The sequence below is a fragment of the Scyliorhinus canicula genome, chromosome 13 (assembly GCF_902713615.1).
Source record: "Scyliorhinus canicula chromosome 13, sScyCan1.1, whole genome shotgun sequence".
NCBI classification, from domain to species: Eukaryota; Metazoa; Chordata; class Chondrichthyes; order Carcharhiniformes; family Scyliorhinidae; genus Scyliorhinus; species Scyliorhinus canicula.
The window spans coordinates 123,721,744-123,746,395 of NC_052158.1; positions in this window are offsets into that span (position 1 = coordinate 123,721,744).

Here is a 24,652-nt window from a genome sequence, read left to right on the forward strand (position 1 = left end):
GTGGTGCGCGGCCATGGGGCCAGCCTGTTGGGTCGGGACTGGTTGCGGCATTTGCGTTCGCAGTGGCAGCACATCCTCCAAACAGGTTCTGGAGGGTTGACTGAGGTGCTAGGACGATACCCAAATGTATTCCAGCCCGGTTTGGGGAAAATAAAAGGGGCTGTACCTGTATCCAAGTCGAACCAGGAGCCACACCCCGCTATTCCCGGGCGCGCCCGGTGCCTTACGCCTTGCTCGAGAAGGTAGAAGGGGAGCTCACTCGTTTGGACACTTTGGGTATCATCAGGTCCGTCCGTTTCGCTGACTGGGCAGCACCAATTGTACCTGTAATGAAGCCAGATGCCACAGTTCGCTTGTGCGGCGACTATAAACTTACAGTGAATACGGCTTCCCGACTCGACTGATACCCAATGCCTCGCATAGAGGATCTCTACGCGAAGCTTGCAGGCGGACTCGCATTCACAAAATTAGATATGAGTCACGCCTACCTACATTGGAGCTGGACCCTGCCTCTCGGCCATATGTAACGATTAATACACATCGGGGCCTGTATGAATATACACATTTGCCCTTTGGAGTATCCTCTGCCTGCGCTATTTTTCAACGCGTTATGGAGGGCATTTTGAGAGGTTTACCGCGTGTTGCTGTCTACTTAGATGACGTTTTGATCACAGGGACGTCGGAGCAGGAACATTTGGAAAATTTGGAGGTTGTCCTTAGACGCTTTTTGGAGGTTGGAGTCCGTTTACGCCGCCAAAGTGCGTCTTTCAGGCGAAGGAAGTAGTCTACCTGGGTTATCGGGTGGACCGCGAAGGTTTGCACCCCGTCGCAGAGAAGGTGCGCGCGATTCAACAGTCCCCCGCCCCGACTGACACTTCACATCTTTGTTCGTTTCTCGGCCTCGTAAACTATTACGGGAAGTTCCTCCCCAATCTGGCAACTACGCTGGCCCCGTTGCACCTTCTGCTAAAGAAGAATCACACCTGGGTTTGGGGTCAGCCGAAATAAACCGCTTTCCGGCGGGTTAAACAACAATTGTCGTTGTCTGGGTTACTAACCCACTATGATCCTGGAAAGCCTTTGCTCGTCACATGTGATGCATTCCCGTATGGTATTGGGGCCGTCCTGTCCCACAAGATGGAGAACGGGGCCGAGCGGCCGATAGCTTTCGCCTTCCGCACATTGACTGCAGCGGATAAAAGGTACGCGCAGATCGAGAAGGAGGGCCTGGCAGTGGTCTTTGCGGTGAAACGTTTCCACCAGTACGTATATGGCCGCCACTTCACTATCGTGACTGATCATAAGCCTCTGCTGGGACTTTTTAGAGAGGATAAGCCAATACCGCCCATTGCTTCTGCACGGATCCAGCGCTGGGCTTTGTTACTCGCTGCATACGAGTATTCTCTGGAGCACAAACCAGGAAGCCAGATAGGGAATGCCGACGCACTGAGCCGATTGCCTTTATCGACTGGCCCTATGTCGACCCCCACGACTGGTGAGGTGGTTGCAACCCTAAATTATATGGACACCTTGCCTGTCACGGCATCACAGATCCATGAATGGACCCAGACGGAGCCAGTCCTGTCAAAGGTTCGGCACATAGTCCTGTATGGTGGGCAGCATAGACAGCTCCCAGGCGAGTTGCGGGCATTTTCCTCCAAGCTGTCAGAATGCAGCGTGGAAGACGGCATCCTTTTGTGGGGGACGCATGTGATTGTCCCGGAAAAAGGACAGGAGCTGATACTGAGAGACTTGCACAATGGGCATCCAGGTGTGACCAAAATGAAAATGTTGGCCCGGAGTTATGTCTGGTGGCCAGGCCTCAACACCGACATTGAGAAGGTGGCCCAAAACTGCTCCATTTGCCAGGAGCATCAGAAGCTTCCGTCGGCCGCGCCCCTACATCACTGGGAATGGCCAGGGCAGCCTTGGGTGCGCTTGCATGCGGATTTCGCCGGCCCTTTTCAAGGATCCATGTTCCTTCTATTAATCGACGCCCAGTCTAAATGGCTAGAGGTTCATAAGATGGTAGGCACAACGTCCTGCGCAACAATCGAGAAGATGCGTTTGTCTTTCAGTACGCATGGCCTCCCCGAGGTGCTGGTCACGGACAACGGCACTCCGTTCACAAGTGAGGAGTTTGCGAGGTTCATGAAGATGAACGGCATACGCCATATCCACACTGGCTTCAAATGGGTTGGCGGAGATTCAAACAAGGCCTAAAGAAGCAGTCTTCCGGGTCGATGGACACTAGACTGGCTCATTTTTTGTTTTCATATAGGACCACCCCCCATGCGGTGACTGGGGTATCTCCTGCAGAACTCCTAATGGGCCGGAGACTTTGCACCCGCCTTAGCATGGTTTTCCCGGACATTGACGCAAAAGTACACCGCACACAAGAACGGCAGGAACATGGTTTTTCTCGGCATCGGCTGATTCGGCAGTTTGCGCCCGGTGACCCAGTGTTCGTTCGGAATTTTGCTGGTGGTGCCCAGTGGGTCCCTGGCGTAATCTTTCGCGAAACAGGCCCTATCTCTTGCCAGGTGCAAGCCCAGGGTTGCCTCCAGCGCAAACATGTAGACCACGTTCGGTCCAGAAGAACATCCCTTCCAAAGATTCCCCGCCCCCGGAGCTCATTTCTACAGCTACAGAGACACAGTGGGGAGTATTCCTCAAAATCTTCCTCTGGTGCCTTACTCAAAGCCTGCGCAAGTCGTGACAGAACCGTGTGGAGATAGAGACGCCGAGATGACGGAGGCAGCAGACTCCGACTCCAAGATGGAGACACAGGACGCCTCAGAAGGGGAATCCTCGGGCCTACGGGCCGTGGATGTACAACCGTTACGCCGTTCATCGCGGAAGCGCCGGTCTCCGTCTCGTTACACGCCACCTGATCCAGCGCCTTGTGCAAATGGTGTCCAGTCTGCGGCAAAACGAGTCCGACGCCCTTCTTTGCCAGGGTCTTCGGTGGATTCCTTGGACTTTGCGGGGGAGGGATGTTATACCCTGCCTGCTTACCACTGGCTGGGGACTAATGACAATCCCACAATCCTATGGGAGTATGAGCTTCCCCAATGAGGGGGGCGGAGAAATCATTCGCAGACTCCCTGCATAAATAGAGCTGGCCAGTTTGGAACCAGCAGAGAGAGAGAGGAGTGAGCAGCAAGGGAAGTTGCTGCTGCTGTTGTATATATATGTTGTTGTAAATAAATGTTATTTCTTTGAATCCTTGAAACTCGTGCTGGATTCTTCGTGGCCCTCACAAAAGTAGTCAACTCCACCACCCAATATACCTTCCACCCAACCAGGTAAACACAGTTACTCCTGCCCTAACCACTGGTCAAGTGGCTACTGCGACCACCCATGCAGCCAAGTGAATATTGAAGAAGGCTAGCCAGATGCATGATCTGTCTGAACTTTCATCGGTTCCATAATCCCAAAACAACAAAAATACAAAAGAAAAACACAACACTGATAGTTCTAATTGGGGGCTTTCCTCACCAATAATGAGGACTTACATTTCCTGCCACCTACCACTACACCAAATCATCCACCCAGTACCTTGCCATGTCACCTCTCATCTTCTCCATAAACGAAGTGAAGGGTATATAAAATTGACTCACTCTTTGTAAATGCAACGATTACAGTACATAAAAAAACCAAACCTAGGTGAATACTGCACAAAGCACATGTCACCCTACCCACTCAATACAATCTTCCTTATCGGGAAAAAAGACAATAACATAAAATCAGCAGCATTAGTCACAAGGGGATAAAGTTCAGGATTACTGATGAACTAATTGCAGGATAATACATGTACATGGTGCTTGGAAAGGCCTAAGACATGGCAGGATCATCAAGCAGCATTTAGGATCTCTCCAGAGGACCTCCGGTGGAGATAAGTAGGGGAGAAGTCGCACATGAAGTGGCTTCTGCCAGGGAACGTAATTTAAGACCCTTTCGCTGTGTTTCTGCAGGAAATTTGGGCTCAAGTTTGTTTTTATTGAAGGGTCAAGTATCCCACTTCAAGGGGATGTCCAATAGATACTGCACCAAGCAACAAAAAAAGAAAGTACTGGCAGCAGATTTGGGAGCTTTAAGAGCCCAATATTGAAAATAAATGGCAGAGATTGCTTTGGTATCAGGGTCCACTCCACCAACTGTTGAGATCTTAGCGGTGGAGCTACAGAAATTATGCCAAAAGGTCTTGGGAAAGCGATTGAGGCGGTGATATCCTCAATTTCAGCTGCCTTGGCTAAGGTGGACGAGGTGGTGAATGTACAGGGTGTGGAGCTGAAGGAGGTGGGGGTAGCTCTGTCTCGGCAGAGTGATCAGATCAATGCCCTGGAAGGGAAGATGGCCTGGGGAGAAGGTCAGTTGCCTGTTAGCGCACCAGCTGAGGCGACAGACAGCTTCTCGGGAAATAGTGCAGGTAAAGGACTCATGTGGCAGGTTGGTCTCTGCTCCGGCCAAGGTAATGAGACTTTTGAGAGTTTTTTTAACCGTAATCTTTATAAGTCGGAGGCCCTGAAGGACAGGTTGTCAATGTTCTTGAATGGTTTGTCTATCCCAGTGGTGGAACAGGAGAGAAGGGAGGAACTGTAAACCCCGCTGACCTTAGAGGAAGAGATGAAATGCATGGGTCTGAGGCAAATTCCCAATCAAATTTTGTAACAGGTTTGCGGGACAGTTGGACTCGTTGCTGTTAGAAATGCTTCAGGGACAGGAGATATGCGGAGACCCCAGAGCCAGGGCTTCTAAGGGAACGGCGGAGGCTACAGGCAGAGCTCGGCTTGTAAACCACAGAGAGGGCGGTGGGGCAGCTGAGAAAGGTGAGGTGGGCGATCTGTGAGCACGGAGAGCAGGCCAGCAGAATGCTTGCACAACAGCTTAGAAAGAGGGAGGCAGCCAGGGAGATAGGGAAAGTAAAGGATTGAGATGGGAACCTGGTTGGAGACTCAGCAGGGGTGAGTGAGGCGTTTAAGGATTTTTATAGTCGGCTGTATGGGTCGGAACCCCCACCGGGGCCAGAGGGGGTGAGGCACTCCCGAGGGGGGCTGAATTTCCCAAAGGTGGACAGGGAGCTGGTAGAAGGGCTGGGGGCCCCGATTGGGATTAAAGAGATAGTGGAGGGTCTAAAGGCCATGCAGTTGGGTAAAGCCCGGGGCCAGATGGGTACCCAACGGAGTTCTACAAAAAGTTCTCTGGGATATTGGGGCCGCTGTTGATGAGGACATTCAATGAGGCAAGGGAGAGAGGGGTGCTTACCCCGGCGATGTCACAGGCCACAATCTCACTGATTCTGAAGCAGGATAATGATCCGGGGCTGTGTGGGTCCTCCACGCCGATATCCCTATTGAATGTGGACGCAAAACTGTTGGGAAAAATTGAAGATTGTGTTCCTGACGTGTTTGAGGACAACCAGACGGGGGTTGTTAAGGGAAGGCAGTTGGTGTCCAATGTAAGAAGGTTGCTAAATGCTATCATGATGCCCCCAGAAGGTAGGGAGGTGGAGGTAGTGGTCGCAATGGACACAGAGAAGGCTTTTGATCGAGTAGAATGGGAATATTTGTGGGAGGTGCTGGGACGGTTCGGATTAGGATGGGGCTTTATTGACTAGGTCAGGTTACTGAATCGGGGTCCTGTGGCGAGCGTACAGATGAATAGGATGACATCGGACTATTTTAGGCTACACCGGAGGACGAGGCAGGGGTGCCCCCTCTCCCCACTGTTGTTCGCGCTAGCTATAGAGCCACTGGCAATTGCGCTGAGAGCCTCAAGGGGCTGGAAGGGGTTGGTCCAGTGGGGAGTGGAACACAGAGTCTCACTTTACACAGACGACCTGCTCCTGTATGTGTCGGACCCAGTGGGGGGATGGAAGAAATCATGAGGATCCTGGGGGAATTTGGCCGGTTCTCGGGGTACAAACTGAATTTGTGGAAAAGCGAGATGTTTGTGATCCAGGCAAGAGGACAGGAGAGGCGACTGGGGGAACTGCCGTTTAGAGTGGTAAGGGGAAGTTTTAGGTATCTAGGCATCCAAGTGGCGTGGTCACCTCTGTGTGTATCTTGAATGCCGATTGGTCATGTCCTATCTTACTGACCGGAGCACCCGGAGGAAACCCACACAGACACAGGGAGAACATTCAGACATCGCACAGACGGTGACCCAAGCCAGGAATCTACCTGGGATCCTGGCGCTGTGAAGCAGCAGTGCTAACCACTGTGCTACCTTATCGCCCCATTTCATGGGTGGCCCTTTCTTTGTAATTGTACTCCCTAGTTCCAGGCTCTCCCACATGGGGAAACAACATGTCAGCACCCACTGTGAAGTTCCCTCAGTCATCTGAATTCCAATGGATACAGGCCCAACCTGTCCAACCTTTCCTCATAAGGAACTTTTACTTCAAGCCAGGAAATGTCAGCACATTTATATACCTTAACTAATATACATTGGTGCTCTAGTCTGGCCTCTGAAGTTAACCCCATAATATAATAATCATAATTATCTTTATTGTCACAAGTAGGCTTTCAAACACTGCAATGAAGTTAATGTGAAAATCCCCTAGTTGCCATATCCCGGCGCCTGTTCGGGTACACAGAGGGTGAAATGACCAAATTACCTAACAGTACGTCTTTCAGGACTTGTGGAAGGAAACTGAGCACCCGGAGGAAATCCACGCAGACATGGTGAGCAGTGAGAACGTGCAAACTCCACACTGATGGTGACCCAAGCCAGGAATAGAACCTGTGACCCTGGAGCTCTGAAGCAACAATGCGGCCCACTGTGCTACCATGTTGCCCCACATCGATTTCCAATGTTTTCTAGTCATTTTCCTGCCCAAACAAATTGGACCTTTGAAGATTTGCAAAATCAGTGCATCAGTACAGTACATATTCAATCCAAGCCTACAAGCAATCAATCAATAACAAAATACAATCCTCCTAATTTGAGATTTGTTTTCTCTTATTTCTATTAAACCTTTCCCTTTCTCCCTATCCCCTCATCCCATCATCCCATACCACCCCCCCCCCCCACCCCCCCCCCCCCCCCCCACCCCCCCCCCACTGGCAACAAATATGCCTCTAAATAGAGACAAGAAGATCTTCCATCTTGTCCAGAATCTGAGCTACGAAGGGCAAACTTAATTTTCTCAAGTTTAAGGAATTCCGCAAGATCCCCAAACCATGTTGATATTTTTGGCAGATCTTCTGACTTGCATCCTAATAAAATTTGCATCCGGACGATCAATGTGGCACAGGGTTCCTCATGGACTCTTTTCCCTTCTATTACTCCTGGTATTTGAGGCACTCCAAAAATTGCCTCAAGAGGCCCTGGTAATATTTCCACCCACAAATTTTGATAATGTTTTAAATACTGAGGTCTAAACCCCATTAATCATAGACATGACCAGAACGTGTGGGCATGGTTAGCTGGTCCTCCTTTACACCTCTCACATTTATATCGTGGGCGGGATTCTCAGTTTTAGAGGCAGAGTGTTAACGCTATCGTAAACGGCGGACCGTTTTACGACGGTGTCATCTGGCCGCTAGGAGCAGCGATCCCCCAACCCACAGGGGGTCGGCACGGCACTGGAGCACCTCATGCACCTCCAGCTGCCAATACGTGCCCCAGCATGGCCGACGCATGTCCGCGCATGCGCACCACGGCCGGCGTGGATCTACGCATGCGCGTGGGGTGCCGTCTCTGTGCTGGCCCCCACACATGGCGGTGCCCTACAGGGGCCCGGCGCAGAGGAACATAGCCCCCCCCCCATAGCCCGCCCGCCGATCGGTAGCCCCCGATCGCAGGCTTAGCAACCGCGGAGGTCCCCTCCCGGAGTCGGAACCCCCTTCCCCCCCACCAGGACAGCCCCCACATCCAGAACGCTGAGGCCCCACACGGTAGGACCACACGCAAATGACGCCAGCAGAACTCAGCCAAACTTGGTGGGCACTCAGCCTGTCGAGCACAGAGAATCACCGGGGGGGAGGGTGCGTTCAAGGCCCTCGACCGATGCCTCGGTAACCGCGCCCTTGTCATTGGCGCCGATTCTCCGGCCGCCGAAGAATCGGCGGCCCGACATTGGAGCGACATTGCGGGATTCGCGCCTCCCCCAGCGATTCTCTGACCCGGCGCGGGATCAGAGAATCCTGCCCCCTACCTCTGAAGAATCTGCTCATTCTTTCCGGTGTCATATGGACCCTATGTATAGGCTGATATAGGATCACAAAGCATAGAATCTGTGTGGGTACAGTGAGGAATCGCAAAGGAAAAAAGTAGTTGCATATAGGCACCCGAGCAGTCGTCAGGATGTGGGACGGAAAATAAATCGGAAGGTAGAAAAGGCATGTAAGAAAGGCAATATCACAATAATCATTTGGGACTTCGATATGCAGGTGGACTAGGAAAATCAGGACAGTAATGGATTCCAAGAAATATAATTTGTAGAATGTCGAGATTTTTTTTGGAGCAGCTTGTGACATAGCCCGTTAGGGAGCAGGTAATTCGGGATTTGGTGATGTGTAATGAAGGCAGACTTGATCAGGGAACTTAAGGTGAAGGAACCCTTAGGGAGCAGTGACCACAATATGATAGTTTGAGAAGGAGAAGCTGCAATCAGATGTAACGGTATTGTAATTGAATAAAAGTAATTACAAAGACACGAGGGAGGAGATGGCCAGAGTTGATTGTAAGGGGAGTCTAGCAGGGAAGACAGTGGAACTGCAATGGCAGGGATTTTGGGGGGTTATTTGGGACGCACAACAGAAATTCATCCTACAGAGAAGGAAGCATGCTAAGGGGAGGACGAGGCACCATGGCTGATGAGGGAAGCCAAGGACAGCATAAAAGCAAAAGAAAAAGCATGCAAGGTGTTGAGGGTTAGTGGGAAGCCAAAGTATTGAGAAGCCTTTAAAAAGAAGCAGAGGACAACTAAAAAAGCAGTAAGGGGGGTGAAGATGAAATATGACTGTAAGCTAACTAGTGATACAAACAAAGATAGGAAGAGTTTTTTTCAATATATAAAAGGCAGGAGAGAGACAAGAACAGACATGGGACCACGGGAAAATGGGGTTGGAGAAATAGTAATATGAAACAAAGAAATAGCGGAGGAACTGAATTGTTACATTGCATCAGTCTTCATGGTGGAAGACACCAGTGGGATATTGGAACTTCAGGAGGATCATGGAGCAGAGGTGAGTGCAGTGGCCATCACTAAGGAGTAAGCTCTGGGGAAACTTAAAATTCTGAAGATGGATAAATCAGCTGGACCAGATGGACTACACCCCTGGTTTCTGTAAGGGATAGCTGAGGAGATTGTGGAGGCATTGGTGGTGATCTTGCAAGAATTACTGGAGGCAGGGAGGGTCCAAGAGGACAGTAAAATGGCAAATGTAACACCCCTGTTTGAGAAGTGAGGGAGGAAGAAGATGGGAAATTATAGGCCAGATAAATTGACTTCAGTCATTGGTAAGATTTTTGACTCCATTAGTAAAGATGAGATTGCAGAGTACTTGGAAGTGCATGGCAACATAGGACTGAGTCAGCACGGCTTTGTCAAGGGGCGGTCTTGTCTGACAAATCTGTTACAATTCTTTGAGGAGGTAACAAGGAAATTAGACAAAGGAGAACCAATGTTCATGATTTATTTCAATTTCCAGAAGGCATTTGACAAGGTGCTGTATAGGAAGCTGTTAAATATGTTAAGAGCCCATGGTGTTAAGGATAAGATACTGGCATGGATAGAGGATTGGCTGACTGTGCAGAGAGTGGGGATAAAGGGGTCTTTTCCAGGATGGCAGCCAGTGACTAGTGGTGGGCCTCAGGGGTTGGTGTTGGGACCACAACATTTCACGTTATGCATTAAGGATCTGGAAGAAGTAACTGAGGGCACTGTTACTAGGTTTGCAGCAGATACAAAGATATGCAGAAGGACAGGCAATATTGAGGAAGCAGGAGGACTTCAGAAGGACTTGGACAGGTTAGTAAAGTGGGCAAAGAAGTGGCAGGTGGAATACAATGTGGAAAAGTGTGACGTTATGCACTTTGGTCAGAAGAATGGGGGCACAAACTATTTTCTAAATGGGAAAAGGCTTCGGAAATCAGAAGCACAACTTAGGAATTCTCGTTCAAGATTCTCTTCAGGTTAACGTGCAGGTTCAGTTGGCAGTTCGAAAGGCAAATGCATTGTTAGCATTCATGTCAACAGGCTAGAATACAAGAGCATGGATGTACTTCTGAGGCTGTATAAGGCTCTGGTCAGACCCCATTTGGAGTGTTGCGAGCAGTTTTGGGCTCCATATCGGAGGAAAGATGTGCTGGCCTTGGAAAGGGTACAGAGGAGGTGCACAAGAATGATCCCTGGAATAAAGAGCTTGTCATATGAGGAGCGGTTGAGGACTCTGAGTCTGTACCCATTGTAGTTTAGAAGGATGAGGGGGGATCTTATTGAAACCTATAGGATACTGAGAGGCTGAGATAGAGTGGACGTGGAGAGGATGTTTCCACTCGGAGGAAAAACTCAAACCCGAGGGCACAGCCTCAGACTCAAGGGATGATCCTTTAAAACTGAGATGAAGAGGAATTTCTTCAGGCAGAGGGTGGTGAATCTGTGGAACTCTTTGCCACTGAAGGCTGTGGAGGCCAAATCACTGAGTGTATTTAAGATAGAGATGGATAGGTTCTTGATTAATAAGAGGATCAGGGGTTATGGGAGAATGCAGAAGAATGGGGATGAGAAATATATCAGCTATGATTGAATGGTGGAGCAGACTCGATGGGTCGAATGGCCTAATTCTGCTCCTATGTCTTATGGTCCAGGTTCAGCACCAGTTTTGCTGTTGTAAAGTTCCACAAATCCTGCCCCGGTATCATCACTTAGTCTGAGGAACAGAGAATCCAGACCGTAGTGTTTTCAGGGATTTGTTTCATCTTCGCACCAACTCTTTATTGACCAAAGGCTCTTTGATAAAGTAACCCAATGTGTTTAATAGATAATTAATGCTTTTAGCTTGGATAGCCTGAAGATCCTTTCTGATTGTACATGATGAGATACCAGCTAAAGTGAACATACAACTCTTAATATCCTGCCTTTCTTTCAGTTGCCCCGCTGCTGCTGAGGCAGATTGCATTCACATCTGGTCATTGTGGTCATCGTTGTTCAGGGCTGAAATGATCTTCTCATCCAGGTTACTAATTCAATGCGGCGCCTTACAGCATATCAGGTTTACATCGGATGTATAGCACAGAAACAGGAGATTTTGCCCACACATGATGGTTTATCTTCCTTTGATGGTGAACCAAACAGCCTGCCTGGATATTAGAGCTCAACTGAGGACAATATGCATGGTTCATCATAGAAGTTCCCAGGGTATAAACTTCCACAATGACCTGAATTATTCCCTGCAACCCGCAGGGTGGGGTTTTCCTCGCCCTCCGCTGTGTTTCACGGCAGCGGAAGCGGCCCGCCATTGGTCAGCGGCAGAATCTTCAGGTCCCACCACTGCCCATGGGGTTTACCATTCTATGCCAACAGTGGAGTCAGAAGATCCTTCCGGTAAGAACAACCAAATAATTCGGCCATAAAGACCAAGATTTAGGAAGGTTCTGCTGAGTAATCACAGAAGCAACATTTCTTTGAGGAGCGGTTGGGAGTGGGGTTGGGGGTTGGTCGGTTGGGGGGGTGGGGGGGGAACGTTCCTCCTCTGGGATGGGGGTGTGGCTGGTGTGTGTTGACTTGAAGCCTTCACCTTATCTGTTTTATAAACTGTGCACAGCCCTGAATCAGACTTCTGCCTATGTGGTCAGGGTGTGAAAATGAGTATGTAGTTTACAGCTATTAGTGGCATCGGTACGGTGAGGCTGAAGGGTGCCGGCCTGAGGGCTGGTTGGGTGACTCCTCAAAAGGGAAGGCAGGACGGTAACTAGCCGGGTGGGCAAGCATTAAGAAATGATGCAATGGGCTGCCGAGGAATCTCAAGTGCAAAGGCATGACAACAAAATTATTTTGGGAAGACACAGCCTGATTATGAACAGTGCCTATGAGTGTTCCCTATGTCAGCTGCAGAGAGTAATTGTGCTCTCTATCATTCCTGAGAGTCATGCTTGGCAAACCATTTAACAATCATGAGTTAAACTTTAATAATGTCAGCTGCCCACATTCTCAAAGCCAAGGAGACCTCAAAAGAGCTATGTCAAGGAGAATTCAAAAGACTTCAAAGTCAAGGAGACACCAAGAGGGCCTGGCGAAATTTGCCACTTACAGGTCCAAACAGTGGCCGATCGAGGCAGTTGTCTAGCCCGATTGTCTGCCCCTCTTCCATGGCTTCATTTGCGGCCGGGTGTCCCTGAAGAGGAAGCATGCGGTATCCAGTGACACCATTACAGCTTTCATGAAGGCCTGCTTTCTCAGCCTTGCCCCAAGCCTGAAGTGTGGTGATCCTCAGGTTAAACCACCACCAGTCAGCTCTCACCCTCAAAAGGGAAAGCAGCCGATGGTCATCCAGGACTATGGCAGCTTTACATTTACCTTTTACCTACGGTGCCTGGTGGGCACTGCAGGGTCTAGGGTGCTTTATCAATGACATTTAACCACCTTTCGATTTGACATTTATAAGTTTCAGTTGCTGTCTCTTTAAATTTGTCCGTCAATTTGTTTAACTTAGTTCATTTGATTGAACTTCCAAGGGTTCTATGCAACAGGGGGTCATCCAACCCGACTGGCTGTTCAGCTGGGTGTCCCTGGAGAGGGAAGATGCTGTGTCCACGGGCACCATCAAGGCCTTCTGTGGGCACCGCAGGGTCTGGGGTGCTTTACTGACCTCTTTAATTACCTTTTGGTTTAAGTTTTTAAGTTTAACTTTTTTCTGTTTTGTTTAGGGCAGTGCCCCTTTAAGGAACAGCCACTTTTAATTTGTCCCTTAGTTTGTTTCCTTTAGTATAATTAGTTTGAATTTAAGATAGTTCAGAGTCCAGGAGAAAAGCGGAGGACCTCTTTGTGGTCCTTTTAATCAACTTTTGATTTGATGTTTTAAGTTTCATTTGCTCTTTGTTTTTATTTCGGGCAGTGTCACTTTAAGGAGCTGCCCCGTTTAATTTGTCCCTCAGTTTGTTTTGTTTTAGATTAATTGGTTGAATTTAAGTTTGTTTAGCTACTGCAACTGGTGTTTCTGCTGCAGCTGCTGGACAGTCTGATGCTTTTTTTTTTGCCCGAGGGAAAGGAGAGACTTGCTGTCTGGGTAGAAGGTGAAGGCTATCAATACGTAAATCACCACCACCACCCCTGGTAAGGAAAACATCTCCCTTTTCTCTCTTCCTTTGAACCTGGCCAATTCTATTGAGGAGATTACTGCAGGGAGCCTGTCACGTGAGAGTACCTTTAAGAAATGGGTGTTTATAAATGGGTGTGTATATAATATCTGTAGTGAGAGTACCTGCAAGAAATAGGTGTTTACTACTGCAGTGATGTCAGAGAGTGGGTGGGGCTGGGCTGTCTGTCTGTCAGCTTTTTATTTTTGTTTTAGGCTGTTTGCTGCAGGGTGTGTTTTAGTTTCGTTTTCAGAGCTGGATAGCTGCAGTCACAGCCAGAAGGTGTATGAATCACTCTCTGTAATCTAAAGACTGTAAATCGATCCTGGTGATTTAAAACTAATAACAGTAGTGACTTTAACCTGATGTGCTTCTGGTAAAAGGTGTTTTTAAGTTGTATAGATGCCAAAAGGAAAGCTTAAAGCATTACTTAGTGTTGTAGTCTTTGAGGGTTGTATTTGAATTGCTGGTTGCTAAGATGTTCACTGTATATTTTAAAATGGTTAACTTGAGTTCATAGAATAATCATTGTTTTGCTTTAAAAAATACTTTTCCATTTCTGCTGTACCACACCTGTAGAGTGGTCCGTGTGCTCCCCATACCACAATCTATTAAAAGTTGTGGGTCAGGTGAACTCCATGATACACTTTGGGGTTCTCTAAACCCTGGCCCATAACAAGCCAAAGAGAGAGAGAGAGAGCACCGAGACTGCAGGTTAGGCCCTGGGACTGGGTTTGAGCATGGGACTGGGTTTGAAACTAACTGCATCATCAACACCTGCATCCTGCAATAGAGGAAGAGGCTGGGACTTCTTTCTTTAACAACTGCAGAATCCTACGATCTGGAGGCCTCCCAGCCTGTAACAGAGAGAGAAGCAGAAGGCTTTGGACAACAACTGAAAGGAGAGAGGAAAGGAAGGTTGGTGCCTTGTCTATTTTATCCATTGTTGCACTAATATGGGAGTGGGACAAATCTGCCTTTGTAGACTGTTTGGCTCCTCCTGGGCTGAAGACCCTCCCACCCACCAATTGCATCAAAGACCTTTGAAGGCTTATCCCCTCCTCTCCTCTCCATTGAACCTGGGGCACTGGCCCATCCTTCGTGCACCACCCCTGTGAGCATTCAGGCTGTCTATCTGTCACCTCCGCACCCCCTTGCCTCACTCCACCTACCACCTGGGGGGCCACCGACACCTCGCTCCCCCTCCTCCCCCATCATATCAAAAACTAGCGCTGAAGTGCTCCACGCACAGCCACTCTGACAATAGCCGGGTCGCCGGCCCCTCAGCATTGTGGCTGTCTCGCAAATGTATGGCAAAGCATGCAATTGTTTTCTGAAGGCCAAGCGGGCGATCCACCTAGTACTGGAAAGGGGATCACAGTGGGTGGGATCTCCCTGGCCCCCACCGAGAGAGTCGTAAACACAACTTCCAAGGCTTTGTTCCACCCACCCCAGAAGGTGGGTTCATTTTTAGAATGCTGGAGGGCTGCGGCTGCACCTTGAAGCCTGGGCACTGGGAGACGGTGGCAAGGAGGGCCCCCATCTCCATCCCAACCTTTGACATTAGGCATCTCCGTTCCAATTTCAGAATTCTTGGATTGGATTGGATTTGTTTATTTTCACATGTGCAGAGGTACAGTGAAAAGTATTTTGCTGCATACAGCTCAGGCAGATCGTTCATTACATGAAAACAAAATAAAGGTTAGTGTTAGTATTAGAATGAAGTTTTAAGAGATTTAGTATGGTCATAGGAGATGTAGAAAGAGGGTCTGTTCAGAGCTCCCAGAGAGTCGCCACGCTCTGACGCCATCATGCTTGCAGTCTTTCCAGACTTACCTGTGGAGGAGCAGAGGTCTGAGCCACCGCCTCCCTGGAGCCAGGAGCCCTGAGAGGAACCTGTTTGTCGCCTATCGTGGAAATGAGATAGGGTTTGGGACAGACCCAGGGCTAGTTGGTTGGTCCGTTCCGTCTACCACACTCTCTGTGCCAGAGGACTCTGACCTGGACTGCCTGGAGGAGGACAGCTGATCAGCAGTGGGCATGAGGAACAAGTTGGATTCTATTGGGCATGACGAGCTGGAGTCTATCTATAGCAGTGAGGCAGTGAACTCCCTCATGCCCCTTGTGACAGAGTGCAGCCAGCCCTTGACCGCTGGTTGGACCCAGCACTGATTCTCCAGTCTTCCTGGGCCGGCTGGAGAAGGCAGCTGGGGGGCTTCCCATCCTTGAGGCTATGGTGGGACGTGGCATGACTTGTGTCCATGTCTTCTGTCAGGAGTATACGAGAGGCGAAAATCAGGGTCGAAGAGTTGAAGGAAGTGCTCAACGTTGGCCACGTCTTGGGCAGCCTGATGAGGACCTGGCCCTGTGACTGGCGTGCATGAGAGAAGGGCGTACTGACTGATCTGCAACTTGTCGGATCCCACGATGGGTACATGAGGTAACGGATCCAGATTCTCACTGATGTAGACCTCTGTTTCCCCCTTCTACTCGCTGGAGAAAAGACACGGGGTCAGTCAGCAGTTCCTTGCGCTGCTGGCCAACAAAAGATCCCTCGCCTTGGATCTCAGATATGGAGGATATTAGGGCCCAGACCTGGAGCTGCTACACCACCTTCTTCACTCCGTATCCGCCCAGCGAGGATGCTTGTAGAGGTTTGTGGGAGCTCCTGCCGCAGGTCAGTCTGGAGGGAACCAGAAAGCCTCTATCAGCCTGGGACAGCTGACAGGCCAATCAACAGCCTCTCCAGGGGCTAGACCCTGAGGCTGCATGGGCTGGCCGTGCAGCTCTTCAGGATGTTCTGGGAACGAGTACGCAGGGGGAAAGTATGTCCTTTCGTTATGCAGAGCCACTATTACCCTGCTGCCAAAGAAGGGGGATCTCTGCCTTCTTTAAAACTGGCACCCGGTCTCCCTCCTCAACATGGACTACAAAATGTTTGCCAAGGCAATATCCTCCCACCTTGGCACCTTGCTGGACCACATGATCTATCCTGACCAGTCCTACATATCCCAAGCCGGACAACCCACGACAACATCCACCATACGTCTCGGTGTTATCCCAAGAGGTACATCCGAAGTGAAGGCGACCTGATATGCTCTTGGTGGGCATTCTCTGAAGAACCTGGATCTGGAGGACCCCGGCCACGTTTAGTGTGGCAAAGATGTTGCGTAACCCTGATCTGCCCCTGTGAAGTGCCAGTATCAGGGTGGAAACCTATAGAAGGCCTAGTCACACCCAGTGTCTTCTGTATGGAAGGCCCCGGGATATGCTCCAGTGCTTCACAGAAGGCCTAGTCACTCCCAGGGTATCCTGTATGGAAGCTGGGATGTGCTCCAGTGCTTCCTCCAACCTCTGGATGCTCATGGGCCGCTGGGTTACTCAGTGGGTCAGAGGGGCAGCAGGAGAGATCACCAGAAGTCTCACCGTCATCTGGCATTGCCAGGCCTGCAGTGTCCGTACCATGGTCTCAAAGCCTTCTGCCATAGTCCTCCAGGTTAAGACATGCTTTGGAGTTCACTAGTATTGGGTCTGATGTCTTGCCCAGACTTTCTACTGTGGGTTACCACCGTTGCAATATTGGCCTGGGTGCCACGCAACGCTGGAACATCTCCTGCAATTGAAGGCTTTGGGACTTCTCCATTCGGCCTTGCAGTCACAGAAACGTCGCTGACAACTCCTCCTGCTATCCCGGCTCTTCCTTTGCACAAATGTGTTCATAGCAACAGCACCTGACTGGGGGACCGCTGTGTCATGAGTTCTAGCAGGCCTATAAACGTCAGAACTCTGGGACATCCACCTGATGTGCATCAAGGCTGTGTGGTGCTCACCAGATAGTGATCACGATGTATGCCAGTTGAGATTGGCCACCGGGGTGCTTGTCTCTGGGAGGTGGATGGTGCAGGTGATAGCTGACGCCTCTGCCGTGTACTCCTCAGATCTCTGCGGTGCTGTCGAGGGTGGAAGGGGGGGGGTCTGCTTGAAGTTGGATGAGGTTCAACCGTTGAAGTTCCTGCAAGGCAAAGGACATGGTTATAGTGCATTGACTGGTCCAGGGTTTGAACAATAAATATTTCCCTTCAGGCTGGTCATTTGGATGAAGTTGCAGTGGCTCCTTACTTCTCTGTGCAGTTCTGGTCTTCCCTTGCAAGCTCCATGGCTCTCTCCTCGAAAGGTGTCAAGATCCTTAAATGGGGCATCCCATTGTCCATTTGCCCCCCCCCCCCCCCCCCCCCAGCGGTTATTGGCTGCATTCTCCTGCAGGGACACAAGGGAATATTGTTAGCCGGATGCCTGGCATTGAGGGCATTTGGATTGGTTTGGATTTGAGGTATAGTGAAAAGTATTTTTCTGCGAGCAGCTCAACAGATCATTAGGTACATGGGAAGAAAAAGGAATAAAAGAAAATACATAATAGGGCAACACAAGGTATACAATGGAATTACATAAGCACCGGCGTCGGATGAAGCATACAGGGGTGCAGTGTTAATGAGGTCAGTCCACAAGAGGGTCATTTAGGAGTCTGGTAACAGCAGGGAACAAGCTGTTTTTGAGTCTGCTCGTGCGTGTTCTCCGACTTCTGTATCTCCTGCCCGATGGAAGAAGTTGGAAGAGTGAGTCGGCCGGGTGGGAGAGGTCTTTGATTATGCTGCCCGCTTTCCCCACGCTTTCATCTCGCATATGTGAGCACTGCACCTAAGCAGGAAGGAGTTCTGATGAATGCTGGGGGTTTCAGGATGATGCTGGGAGGTTGGGTGCTGTGAGCCAGCGAGGTGGGACCATGTGGGTTCAATGTAAGATTTTGGGAATGACCGGGTCCAATGCCATGGGGAGATGGGGCATTTACCGTTGCAAACTGTAGAAGGTCATTCACCTTTTTTCTGCATTGAACCCCCACATTCTCTTGATCATGCTGCTGGCACTAACCAGCGCTGCTATCATGTCTCAGGCGAGATTAGTGACTTTGCTGAAGGGCCTCCTGCCAATGTGCGGGTAGATTGTGTCCTGCCCCCCCCCCCCCCCCCCCCCCCCCCCCCAACACAGCATCCAGTAATCGGTTGAGGGCCCCCTCCAAGAAACTGGAGGGTGGTCCTTTAGCTGTCATCCTCTCTGACTTGAATGAGCGAGTACTGTGGAACAACTTAAATACAGCTCAAGTGAAGTGCTCAGATAATCCCCGGGGTTGGGCGAATCAGATGCTTTGCATCTCCGGCACAGCATTTTCACATGAAAATGATAAAATTTTCATTTGGTGGGGTGGGGGGATTTTCAGTGTCTAAGATTGCGATCTGGCACCAATTTTTCACTCCATAATTGAGACAGTGATTTGTGGAAAAATGTAGTGGTCTGAAATCCAACAAAAACTCTGGACCTGATGGCTTCCATCCTATGGTTCTAAAAGAGGTAGTCAGTTGTGATTTCCCAAAATTCACTAGATTTTAGAATGGTCCGAGCAGATTGGAGATTAGCAGATGTAACATTGCAATGAAAGACAGAGAGAAAACAGGGTATTAAATACCAGATAGCCTTGCATCAGTCATTTCAGATATTCTGGAATCATCATTAGGGAAAAATGTACTTGAAATCAGAGTATGATTGGACAGAGTCAATATGACTTTTCAAAATGGTTTCACAAAAGGACAATAGTATTAACAAATTAATTCATTTAAGGGTAGATACAGGGGAACCAGTAGATCTTGTATCCCTTTTGGAAATGCAAGTATTTAATAAAATGTCTCACAAATGCAAGGATTCTTAGTTAGGATTAATGCATTTGTATGGATAAGGTATTACTCAAAGGGCAAGGATAAACGGCATTTTCAAATTGGCAGGCTGGGACTACAGTGGAGTGCTGCAAGGATCAGTGCTGGGTCCTCGGCTATTCATAATCGATATTAATGACTTTGATGAAAGGACTCATGTGTCCAAGTTTCCTCATGATGCAAAGCTAGGTAGGAATGTCAACTGTGAAGCTGACGCAAAGAGACTGTAAATGGTATGTAGTAAGGTGAAGTGACAGATGAAGTATAATATGGGGAAGTGTGAAGTTAATCACTTTGGTAGTAAACTAGAAAATATTATTTTAAAAGGCGTGAAGCTTTAAATATCGACGGACCGAGAAACTTGGGTGTACTTGTATAAGGAATACAGGAAGTTAGTATGAAGGAACAGCAAGCAATTAGGAATAAGAATAGCATGCTGGCCTGTATTGTAAGGGAATTGGAATATAAGAATAAAGAAGTCTTGCTGCAATTATACAGGGCTTTGTTGAGACCGCACCAGGAGTACTGTGCGCTGTTTTGTTGGCCATATCGAAGAAAGAATATACTTGCCTTGGAAACGGGACAGCGAAGGTTCACTGGATTAGCTCATAGGATGAGAGGGTTATCCTGTGAGAGGAGACGGAGTAAATTGAGCCTGTACTCTGGAGTTTAAGAGAGTTATCTCATTGAAACTTATAAGTTTCTGAAGGGACATGATGGGAAAGACACTGCAAGGTTGTTCCTCCTCACTTAGAATCAAAAACACAGGGTGGGATTTACCAGTCCTGTGGTAAATCCTGCCCTCAGTCGCAGGATAAGGAGCTGATCATTTCAGACCGAAATGAAGAGAAATCTCTTCATTCAGAAGGTGAATCTTCAGAATTCTCCTACCCCAGAGAAATGTGGAAATTCCATCATTGGAATACATTTAGGCTGAAATAGACTTGCCGGGAATTAAGGGATATGGAGAACAGACAGGAAAAAGGAATTGAAGCAGAAAATCAGCCATGATCGTATTGAATGGTGAAGCAGACTCTCGGGACCATATGGTCGACTCCTGCTCTAGTATTTTTGTTATGTTTTTATAATGTGCTTCCATAAAAGCCCATTTGTTTGATACATATCGAGTAATATATTCACACACGTACGTTTCACAATAAACAATTTTAACCATACAACATGTAAATATTTCTCTGGTTACAAATCAACAGATACATAAAATTTGTTAGCAAAAATTAAGAAGTGCATAGATATTTTAGTTGTTCTACACATGACATATGCTGATCTTCAGATAATAGTCAGTGATAACTGAGCCAAGAGATCAATTACTGAAGACTTTTGTCCACTAATTTCAATGAAAAGGCAGAAATGTTAACTCCTCAGAACACGTTTCAATCCAAAGGTACAATAAAGGAAATTACAAAACAAAAGTATTTAATCTTTCAAAAGTACCAACAGGACGCTAAAATTACAAAATTCACGAGAAGGTGGCCCATCACCAATTAATATTGCAAAAATACTGATTCTTAATGGTCAACACACAATGTGTGAAAATTGCAGTGTCACTATGATCCACTGATTGCTACTACTGACCAACGATCAAAAGTCTGAAAATAAAGTTTCAATTGAATTTTTTTTCCTAGGTTTACAAGGTTAGACCCTCCAAAAATAATTTGAGTCTTTCCTGAATGAAAAAGTGGATAAACATTTGAAGCAGAGAAAAATTAAGAGCTATAGGGAGAGAGAAAGGCAGTGGAATTAGTTCCAGATTGCAATAGCAAACGGAGAGCAGAGGCAATGGGCTGAATGGTTTCCTTCTGCATTGGATGGTTCTGCTCATGCAAACATAATATCAAAAAAATAGTGATTTCTAAAGTGATAAATATGTCTTTAAATTATTGCTGCTGCTTGGCTAAATTATGCTATTCTGCATAAGTAAGGGTTAAAGAATTATTGTAAAATGCACTACATTAGCATACATACTAAATATTAAAATTCTGGCATAATGCCAGGAATGTGGTAAATTTCCATCATTAAAACACAACAGTCTTTGAATTACAATAAGAATGCTTTTTAACATATCATTAATCACATAATACCACTCCTAAAAAATCAAACTCGTAAATGCAAAGCTACAAACCTTATTTTTCCAAATAAAAATAATGCACAGAATATAAAATATTTTAGTGCAAGGTCGTTTTCCAGTGGCTATGACATTCTGCAAAATTACATGAAACTTGAAATCAGGTTAAATGTAAAATGGAATTAAATATAATTGGCAAATGGACCAGGAGTATATCTGCATTGTACTTAAAAGCCTATTAGCTATGTTTTCCATTGTATTATTCATGACTCTTTCCTTCCAACTTGACACTAAAAATACAGCTGGTAAAAGTACAGACTGGCAACTGATTTCACGCATCAGAAAGCGAGTCAATTCTGTTACAATATGCACTCGATTGGGCATGAACGATTTATCTCCTGTCTCCTGCCAGTGTGGTTCTAGATTTAAAGTCAGCATTCAACCATTGTGAGAGGTTCATCAAAATGTAAGCTCAGAGGATTACCAACAATATTTTTAAGAATTCAAAATCGGGTAATTGCTATTATCAAAGCTAACTAAATTCCATTCTGAGGCAGTTGAGTGATGAAAGATTTCCATGTGCCCATGGGGAAAAAAACCATTCCAATCAAACTTTTCAGATGTTGACATAAATAGTTTAACTGAGTTCAGCAAATTATTTTACACTTGGTTATAATGCAGTTAATAACTATACTATATTTCTGCAGGAGTTTTGCAATGTCCAATTAAAATAATTATGGCCATACTGTCTACTCTGATAATTTGCATGTTTTGCAGCGAGAGAAGACTCAAACTTTTTGCTCCCACCACAAAAATTGTTTTTGCCAGATGTCGTCCTCACTTTGTTTTCCAACCTCTGTCCAATACGTCTTTGGGATCAAGCTTTGCTATGCATGGAGGATGGAAATTCACAAATGTGGTTTTGGGAATTTCCACCCTCCGTGAACAGCAAGATTATAAATTAAAACCCAGAACTATTTTATTTACAACAATGAAAAGCATATTTGGAGTGAGTGTCACAATCAGCAAAGGAAGACTGTCAATTGCAAACAAGGGGTGAGTGGGAAAAAGGAACGCCTTGTAATCTATGAGTGGGAGAGAATGAGTATTATCGCTGTTAATTGAGAATGCTAAATACTTTTTTCCCCCTCTCTCTTTCTTTTCCCCTTTTGCTTTCTGTATCTGATTTGACATTGAATTCACCCACTCTCATTTACACTTCCTTCTCACTCCATGTGCTGTTTATTTCTCAATCCTTCAACTTGATTGATTAGGGAGATGGATACAGTTGCTTGCCCTATTCATCAGGTCCCAGCTGCCCTGTTTCCCTCACTGTGGTATTATCAGTTTGCACTTTCAGCAACTGCCACACAAACAATTTAAAAACCTAAAAATCTTAAGATATCTGCTACAACAACATTTGGGCCAATAGGTTACATGAATGTCAACTTTAGTGACAAGCTCCTTAAGATATATATCAACATATTGCTGATTATTGCTTTCAACAAAAGATTATGGCATTACCATGTAAGAAAACCGCCAAACCAGCAAGATCAGATCAAAAGAGTCAGATATTGCTATTGAAGTAACAGTGAGGCCAATGTTTTCATTATTATGTGTGCATAAATGGTACAGCAACTTCAGGCTTGGGGCAGAGGCATAGGCATGTCCGGTTATTTTGATTTGAGAAAATGTCAATTTACTGTCTACCTCATCATTACCATGTATTGGACATCATGAAATTGCTGTATTTGCATGGCAGATACAAACTAAACACACCACAGATATTTAGGGTTAGCAATTACAAACAAAAGTACCTTTTTAATAATAAGTGTTAATAACTGCCAATCACCTCCCTGGCAGTAATAATTAACTATTATAACTGTAGAGTCCCATTTCTTCTGTTTGTAAATTGTTTTGGGAGATTCCAAAAATGTCAAATTTAAAACATATTTTTATTTTTTTATTTTTCCTTGGTCTCTTTATTCTCTCTCTCAATCAAATTTGTTTCCCTCTAATCATTTCACTTTTTGTACCTGATTTAACATTGAATTCACCCAATGTTCCTTCTCAATCCTTCCTGTGTTTAATTTCTTAATCCTCAGATCTCATTTGTTAAGGAGATATGCTGTTGTTTACCCTCAGATTCCAGGTGTCATTTTTCTTCAATTTGGTAGGCAAAATGAAAGGGGCAGAGATGAGTCTAACTAACACCACTAGGTATCCTGCTACAACTAAACCTGCCCATTGACTTCAACTTCACATGGGCAACATGAAGCACCATTGAACAAATGTTTATTCCGCTCCAAACCACAGATGCACCAAGGGAGAAAGATACAGAAATTGGTCAAGCCTTCTCTGGCTTCAAAAATGTCTTGGCAAAACAGTTAATTAAAAAACTGATCAGGATCTCACCAATATCAACAGAGCTAAAGCTTGTCAGTAACTAAATTGACGAGGGGTAATGAGCATTGATGAAAAAATCTGAAGATATAGTTTCAGAAGAGCATCTTTGTTTCTAGACTTAAAATACATTTCAAGAAGAAATTAGGAAAAACAAGACCCATGATATGTGAGCCAACAACAGCCAAAAGCATTTTAATAATTTGGGTTTTACCAATAATTCGAATTGAATAATAAAGTATTGATATAAGCATATTGCTGTGGGACTGACTAGAATTCCCTGCTTTATGTCTTGGACAAGGTAAAGCAAGCTAACCAAATTCCAGATTTGCAAAATTGAAACATATCACCTTGACCAACATTAAAACATATCACCTTGACCAACATTAGGGTCAAAGTGGGCTCATATTTTATATTTTAAATGGAATGTCCAAGTTAATTCTCATTTTGCATTTTCTCCCAAACTAAAACAAAATTTAGCTTCATTCAATAACTTCATTCACCAAGCTGTCATTATGCATTTCTAAGGATAACAGGGAAAATAAATTATGAAGAACAGTAATGAAATACAATAAATCTTAACTGACCGCAATGAGCATTTCAGAACAGAAAATTACATCCTTATTGGACTAAACACTATGCAAGGTAAAGTCCCAGATTACCATAGACAGCTTTCCCCTTTTGATGGGGAGAGCTGACTGGTGGTGATTTAACCTGAGGGTCACCACACCTCATGCAAGGGGCAAGGTTGAGAAGGTGGGCCTTCATGAATAACCTCAGCCGTTATGGGAATTGAATCGGTGCTGATGGCCCCCGCTCTGCATCTGCAAACCAGCTGTCTGGCCAACTGAGCTAAACTGGCACTATAGTGTGGAATAGTGGAAACTAGGCTCTTGGGCACATTTATATTATTAAACTGGTGGCATCAGAACTCTGATCCTACGGAAATTGCCTGATTGATATTATAGAGCAGATTACATATTAATTAAAATAATGTAAAATAAAATTTCACACGAACAGCTATTTTCAATCTTGAGCTGTGATCTGAATGTCATATGTTAGCCAATGGCTGGAAAGGTAGATGGAAGCCAGCAAG